Source organism: Pinus tabuliformis, chromosome 2_1 (genome assembly GCF_031772625.1).
Source record: "Pinus tabuliformis cultivar Carrire ecotype Pingquan chromosome 2_1, CPIR1, whole genome shotgun sequence".
NCBI lineage: Eukaryota > Viridiplantae > Streptophyta > Pinopsida > Pinales > Pinaceae > Pinus > Pinus tabuliformis.
In genome coordinates, this window is record NC_142299.1 from 529,619,836 (window position 1) to 529,628,570 (window position 8,735).

Sequence of the window (8,735 nt, forward strand, 5' to 3'; positions counted from 1 at the left end):
CACCTTGACATACCTTTACAATGCACAAATTGTCTATATTCGAGGGATCCGTTGACATGTTCCTGCCACTCAGCCAACCGATGCTCCTGCATCAATAACTCGAACTCCTACAAGCCTGATCCTGGAATATGTCACAATTCTGAATTGAATGTTGGGGTCATGTTTCAAATGCATAGTTATTACATTGATTCTAAATGATGGGGTCATCTTTCAGATAATTACATAATCAACAGGAATATGGCGTTATAATCTGCAATATTCTTAGGTTTTATTTGCTAATTCAATACAACGTCAACTTTTAATCAGTCCAGGTCATAAACAAGATATATCATGCCCTAATTCCACACACATTGGCAGATCCTGTGATGAAGTGAACTGTGCGCACAAAAAATAATTTTAATCTTGATCTATCACATTGCAATAACAAAGAGAAATCCCGATAATCTTGCATAATTATAATTACTCAAAATCCCACAGATACATCCACTAATATCCAAATATATTTTCCTAGCATTTGTCATCATATATTTCCACCAACAGTTCCTACACATGCTGTAACAGAATCTCCGAACTCAATCTTAAAATAATTGGGAAGTCTAACCTGCATGTGCACTACCTACTCGATTCTACATCTCTGAGAAATAGGTCATTCAGAAGTGCTGCAGCAGAAGGCCTTGCCGATGCAACTGCCAGACATTTTTCAATAAATTGCCTTATTTCTTGATTGGTAACCTTTTCCAATGCCGCAGGCTTTAGACCAGAACTCACCTTCCTATAAATTTGAGCAACGCTATGGCACTCACTGTAAGGAATCTCCAGAGTAACCATCTCCAGCAAGCACATGCCAAAGGAATAAACATCGACAAGCTCATTATAATCCTCTTCATACAATTCCGGGGCCATGAATTCTGGTGTACCAATAATAGTGTGTGCAGCATGATCATTTTGCAGGGTAGCAGCAAGACCCAGATCCCCAATCTTAAGAATGCCAGTATTGCCATTCACGAGAATATTGCTGCAATTCAAATCTCTATGAATTATGCAAGGCGAGTGACTATGCAGATAATGCAATCCATCCAGTATCTGGCGTGCCCAGTTCTTCACGGCCTTCACGGAGACATGGCGATGCTTCTGGCGGTACTGCCTCAGAGTACCCGAGATGCAGACCTCAGTTATGAAATTCACATGCCCTGTCTTTCTGTCCAACCAGGCAGTGTAGAGCTTAATCATGTTTTCATTCCTGAGAGACTTCAACAGACGGACTTCTGCATAGATCCTGTCAATGGAAACATCATCAAGATTTCGCAGAGACACCTTGTTCCAAGCAACCTCAATACCATCTTCTTCATCAAAAGCTCTGTATACCGTCTTCATGGCACCACGACCCAACACATCTTCATAGCGGCCATACCTGCCAGTGGGATCCACTTCCACAAAGGACTCCCTGTCCTTATCACTGGCATCAGATTCTGCACCAGGCATTTTTCCTATTCCTCCTATAAAGGAAAGGGGCAAGAAACAAACCCCAACCTCCGAATTCCAACAGTTTGTTTGAATTGCATTAACAGAAACCCTTGTAGGGTTGAATGAAAATAGAAGAAAGGAGATGTTCCCTGAAATCAGATGACCAACAGATGGCAAAGACAAAAGATTTTGCTTCCATGGGGATTACTGAAGATACCAATAACATTTTCGCTCCAGAGATGCTGAAAAGGCAAATCCACCAGAATAAAAAAGCAGCCCAGAACAGGGTTATAAATCCACGAATTGGAAACCAGTAATTATATTTAAAAAAAGGTAACACGATATAAATTTACCCTCTAATTTAGAAAACCAAAAAGGTCTGATACCAATAAACAAACCAGCGTCGAAAGGGTTCCAGGTCAGAGAACAAATATTATGCGCACCAGGGTTCTTAAACAGCCAAAAAAAAAAAAGAAGGAAAAGAACCGCACCATTACAGTGTACTGAGATCTAAACACAGCAATCCTAATGAAAACAAATCGGGTCATGCAGAAAACATACCTGTTTTTCTGTCAAAGCAAAGATCGAAACGATTGTTCCGGAAAACTATAAAGAGAAAACTCCCGAAATATAATTCATTGAAAAGCGAAGAGCATAAGTGTGTATATATATATATATTCGCACCGCCCATGAGTCGGTTTGGGTAACCACCTAACCTGTGCTTAACCGGGCGTTGCCGTCTCAGATGGATAAGCGAGGCGCGATTCTTGGACAATGTGAGCGCGGAAAACCCCGCTCCCTTTTGGCTCTGCAAATTTCAAGAAAGTGTTAGATGTCCAATGGTGTTGGCTCTGCAAATTTCAAGAAGTGTTAGATGTCCAATGGTGTTGGCTCTGCAAATTTCAAGAAGTGGTAGATGTCTAATAGGGTAAGAATGTTAAGGGTTTTAACAAATTTCAAGTAGTGGTAGATGTATAATGGTGTAAGAATGTTAAGGTTTTTAACCAATTTCAAGAATTGGCAGATGTATAATGGTGTAAGAATGTAAAGGTTTTTAACAAATTTCAAGAAGCGGGAGATGTCTAATGGCGTAAGAATGTTAAAGTTTTTAACTTGGGTGGCTTACATTATTGTAAGAATGTTAAAGTTTTTAACTTGGGTGGATTACATTATTGTTGATGTGAGCTAATTGCATTCAGAGGTTTTTGTTGCCTATGCAAATTTCAAAATGTCTAATGGTGTAATGGTGTAAGAATGTTAAGGTTTTTAACCTGGGTGGCTTGCATTATTGTTGATGTGAGTTTATTATATTTAGAGGTTTTGTTGCTTATGTAAATTTCAAGAGAGGTTTTGTTGCTTATGTAAATTTCAAGAGGCCGAGAGTCTAGAAGTGGTAGAAGAAGTTATAGATGTGTAAGAATATTTTTAACTTAGTGAATTGTCATAATTTTTTATGCAAGTTTATTGTGTTTAAGGCTTTTTTGGCCATGCAAATTTCAAGAGGTAGAGAGTAAAGCAGCCCTAGTGTAAAAATATTTCTAACTTGAGAGGCTTGCAAGATTCTTCATGTGAGCTCACTGCATCTAGAGGTTTTTTTTGCCATGCAAATTTCAAGAGGTTGAGAGTCAAGAAGTGGTAGATGTCTAATGGTATGAGAACATTTCTATTTTGAGGGGCTTGCATGATTATTGATGTGAGCTTAAGAAGTGGTAGATGTCTAATGGTATAAGAATGTTTCTATTTTGAGGGTCTTGCATGATTAATGATGTGAGCTTATTGCATTTAGAGATTTCTTGAGTAGGTAAAAACAGACTAAACTCATTTTTCTTAGATGAAGATACATCATCATTAATATTAAAAAGAAAAAATTAATCAAAAAATGATCATTAACGAAAGGAATGGTATACATATTTTTATTTGTAACTCATCTTTGATAGATGAAGATACATCATCATTAATATTGAAAAAAAAAAATCACTAATGAAATGAATGGTATGCATATTTTTATTTGTAACTCATCTTTGGTAGATGAGGATACATCATCATTAATATTGAAAAAAAAAAGATCATTAATGAAATGAATGGTATGCATATTTTTATTTGTAATTTTGTTGAATGCATAATACTAATTAATAAATCAACTACCAAGTGTCATCCTTATTTTAGAAAGTATATAGAGCTTTCAAAAGGAAAACCTTTTAATAATACATGTCCCTTTTTACAAGAGATAGTGGATTTGATCAATTGATTGTCTCCTTAATCTATGTAACCTACACACAAGAAACCAGATGACAGTGCAATTGAAAGTGTTTATCCTCAAATAGCCAACCAATGTTAGGCCTCTAACTTTGTTGGAAGTCGAGTACTTTATTCTCAAAATTGATCTCTAGGGCTTCATTTTGTTGCTAAAGTGTCAAGACCAATGCTCAGTGACATATCCAAGTGGATTGTGCTTCAACTATCAACAACATGATATGCACATTGTCCTTTACAACCAACTTCCTCTCTCACTTATGCACAAATACATGCAACCAATTACTGTAAAAAAAAAGAAAAAACTTATGATCTCATTTAAGAAATCTCTACAACTCATGTCCTAAGAATTCATTCATTTCAATCTAAGAACTAACCTCACAAATCTAAACTTTGAAATTGTTAAAAAGCCAATACAAGTAGAAACAAACTTTGTGACAATAACTAAGTCAAACTTATTCTCCCACCATTTAAGTGACTATTGAATTCTCTCTCATAGTAACTCATTAGAATGGTTTTATGACACAAAATAGCATTGCTTAGATGTCTTCCCAAATTTCAAGATGAATTGGCTTGAGCATAAATCTTCTGACTATAGTTCAACTAGTTTAAACATTATATGTGTATTGAATGGCATTGTTGTCCAATCCCTTTAAATGAACAATCAATTCGACATGCCCCTTCAATATATATTGTTCTCTTAATGTTGCAATGACGACACATCTTTTTCCTTTCTCTGTAATCATGGATGAACATCTAGTAGAAGTGTAGGTATTATGAGCATTCAAACTATGTAAAGTTATCTAAGCAAGTGCCCATTTAGATTCTCTATCTTCTCTTCCATAATATTCCTTTGATGTGAAATTTATCTCCCTCTCAAAGAGAAACTCACAAGCTTGTCCACTAAGAGTGTAATGGACTATAAACTAGATTATATCTAAAGGAACATATAATACCACATTGCAAAGCTATATCTCTCCAACCCATCAACTAAGATGTTATGCCAATGTCCAAGTAACAATAAATTGGAGCATTACAACACCCACTCTCAACTCAATTATACATTTTCATACAAAATTGAAGGGCACCCATAGTTCTCAACTGACCTTTAGTTTAATGTATGGGATAATCAAGCAACTAAACCATTGAAGGGTGCACAATTGGAGGTCATCAGGATCATTAGAAAAGCTAATTGTTTTCAAGTTCTGTCAACCTCGAATAAGAATCATGCCTAAGTATTTCCCATAATGTCCAAAAATCTATGAGGAAAGTAATGCTAAATGCGAGGGACATAATTAGAAAACTAGCTAAGAATTTGCAACAAACAATTTATAATAGCCATAGATCCCAAATATCAGAGGGAATTGGATGGTGGACATTCTAGAGCTATTGGCATCCATACCACATAAGGAAAAATATGGATTTTTTTTTTCCTTTTCTCATTTCTAAGCTATCAAATGAAATTTGAACTCATCATGCTAACCCATTAACAATACTAAGAAAATCTCATTAAATATAGGTAAGAGCGTTGATAATATCATAGACAAAGCTTGCAAAACAATGAAATCAAACACAATTAATCATCGCGAACTAATATATTTTACTTTGGTAAACCAAAAGGGAAATCTAGCTTCTAATAGGGGCTTACTATTTCATTTTATCAATCTCTAGTTATAATGCTTACATGGCTCTCTAGTCTATTCGTCGCTTGGCAAAAGTAAACTTGGATAAAGGGGGAAATAGGAAGTGATAGGGGGTAAGGGGAAAAACAACATGTGTGACCCTTCATTTCCCTTTCACAAGTGTTCTCTCCTTATTTTTTTTAATCTTTTAATTAATCATTTTGCCATTCTATTGATCCTCAACAACCCCCCTTAATTTTTTGCCAACAAATTTAGGGGTTTTCCTACCAAAATTTCATTTTAATAAATTATTTTGTGAATTTGGTAGATCTTTCAAATTGGTTTCCTTTTTTGACAATTAATTGTGTTGAATTTGTTAGATCCTTCAATTGTCTTCTTTTCTAATGATAGGATTTTTATTAGGAATCTTTCTTAGCCCATGATTGTTACATTGTAAATAACCAAATAAAACAAAATCCATTTAAAACATTAAAAAATCTTTAAAAATCCCCAATACTTAAACATTCAGTGCTTGTTTAAATTTTACCTTTGTAAATAGGGAAATTCCAGGACTTTGTATGTTTTACTTATTTCTCAAAAGTCTCGGTATCCTCATAACCCACATTGTTTTCATATTATATGTTCAAACCTTAAAATTCCTATGATATCCTTGTTTTATGTTTAAAAAAATTTGATTCTTATTGGGATATTGGACTTTGGTGTTTCTTTCTACTTATTCTCTAAAATCCCCAAAGTATCGATATCCTAGTATAATAGTAATCTGATATGTCAATTGAAAAAATATTTCCATGTTAATAAATGACAACTTGGTGTCTCAAAATCTCAATACTAGAATATCTGAATATTTTACAAACCACTCAAATCTGCGATATGACCAGTTGACCAATAACCTAATATAGCCTATGGTTTTGATATAACGCTTGTTTCGATATGGATGATATCTTGGTGTTCCAATATCGGTATGTCAATGATTTTCTATAAATGAAACTTCACAAAACAACTAATATCCTGATATATCGATAGGCCAAGACAACACGCCACCTCATCCATTAACAACCAACCATATTGTGACATGTGTCAGATGTGATGTGTAATATGACATGGAAATTGATGTGTCCATTAACACATGGCATTTAGTTGTAAAACTTTCATGACCTAAAGATGACAAATTAGCTTGACACATGTCCTCCACATGGAATTTCCACATCATCATCTCTAACATATTTCTTACATGTGACATCACCATCTTATCCCCTATGACATCATTCCTTACATCATGTTGTAAAGTCTAGATATTGAAATATTGGAATATTAAGAGATTTCAAATGTACATTTTTACAAAATCTCTGGTATTTGGTATGGCATGTCAACATCCTACTCTGATTTTTACCCTATCAACATGTGACATGTGGCAGATACAGACAACATTCCAATGCAATGTTCCATGCCCATGTATCAATAGTTTGCAGTGATTTCCTTTTTATTTTGTTTTGGTGATATCTGATATGTTGGTGCCCAATGTCGTTAACTATAAAAAAATTCAAGAAAAAAAATATTGTCGTTGAATGTTGTCTGTCATCTAGAGTGATCGACATATCATAGTTTCTAATTCTCCCAATATCATTGACCACCTGATATCTTGAGGATTGACCCTCTAATAACATCAAGTGGTGAAATTTTTTTGGTTAAGTGATTATCGTTACACCGAACCAACATAAAATGAGTTTTGTGTTAAAATTATCGGGAAGTAGATATGTTGATATCCCGATTAGTGATGGGTTCTATCACTTAGTCCTATGGGGAGTTCAAATATAGTGCCAAATTCTAAGCTTTTATAAAAAAATTATGTTTTCACAAGCATTTTAGTATTATTTGTTCCCATTAAAAACATTGGTTTTATAATAATGTTAAGCTAGTTTTACCATTTTGAACAATATTTGTTGAATTTAATTGATATTTGTTTTTTTGTACAGGATAACAAGAACTTCTCCAACAAAGCTAGAAGCCATGATCTGATGGAGGAATCCAATCCTCCAAATCTAATCCTTATCTAAAATCTTATGCACAAGGACAACATCAAATCAAGGGACAATGAGGAAAATATTTAACAACACAAAAAACAAACCTTCCAATTTCTATGAAAAAATCATTCAAATTAACAAATTATCTATTCACAGACTCGGTTAAGGAAAATATGGAGTAATTCTCTATTTTTGTTATTTGAATTTATTCTATAAATATATATCTTCTTGATTAGTAAATGGGGAGTGGGGTTGGATTATGAGAAAGATATTTTGTGCTATCATTATGTTTTCTTTTAAAATCTTGGTAACACGAGGTAAAATCATCTAGAAAAGAAGGAATTTTGTGATTTTTCATGCCAATTATTAAAATTAAATAACACGCCATCTGCATATGAACACAAAATGTACCCTAGGAAAAACCCAACTAGAAGGTGAGGCTTATGCATTTCTCTTTTCTTCTTGGTCGTGAAATGTAGATAAAAAGAAAGTGCACTCATTGTGCAGTCACCATGGACTAATGGCTTGTATGGCTTACCACAATATCTTCTACTTTGTTTATTCTACCTCAATATCACATTCCCATATGCTTCACCCAACTAGGAAACAACAAATATCATAATAAGAATGAACCCCTTTCTTCCCTAGTGCCACAAAATTCAACATGTCGTGGGAGCCTTATAAGGTTAGGCTTTAGGTTTTTGAATGCCTCAACCCCCTAATTAGGGTTAGTGTTTTAGACTCCTTATAATCTTCTTGCAATTCCACACATGGCTAAATCTACATGTATGAATAATTGTAATAGATTGAACTTCAAGAATTAAGCATAATGGCTCACACTTGAAGAATACTTATATAGAAATTATGTATAGGAATTCAAGACCATTAATTGAAAATCATAAAGAAGAATTTATTAATAGCTATATCATTCATAGAGAAAATATTGACAAAAAACTTACCTATATAATGAAGAACTAGCTTACTTGTAATTTTAGAACCATTGCACTACTCTGATCCAGTTGACCACAACCAAGTTTTTGGGGAAGACTCTCCACCCGACCATAGGCTCGGTTGCATTATGTATTATACAGTTGGCCAACCTTGATCCATCAATTGGCTACCTTTGCGAGTGAATACCTCCTACCCCAGCTTGAAAAGAATGACTCACATCCCTATTCTCATCCATTAAATAAAAAAAATTGTTCCAAAAATGGAAGGAATTTTTTCGTGCACATAATCCATGTGTCATAATTGTATAAAAATCATATGATGGATGTTGATCCAATCAAGCTCTCCCATACATGGAGGAATGGTTGCACATGGGACAAGGAAGTCACTAAACATTTGGATAGGT

The 8,735-nt window shown here is 34.4% G+C and overlaps 1 pseudogene; it reads right to left on the reverse strand.

The window, feature by feature from the left end:
* Window positions 1–475: 475 nt before the first annotated feature.
* LOC149201325 (putative serine/threonine-protein kinase WNK11 pseudogene) lies at window positions 476–2,096 on the reverse strand (annotated as a pseudogene).
* Window positions 2,097–8,735: the final 6,639 nt, after the last annotated feature.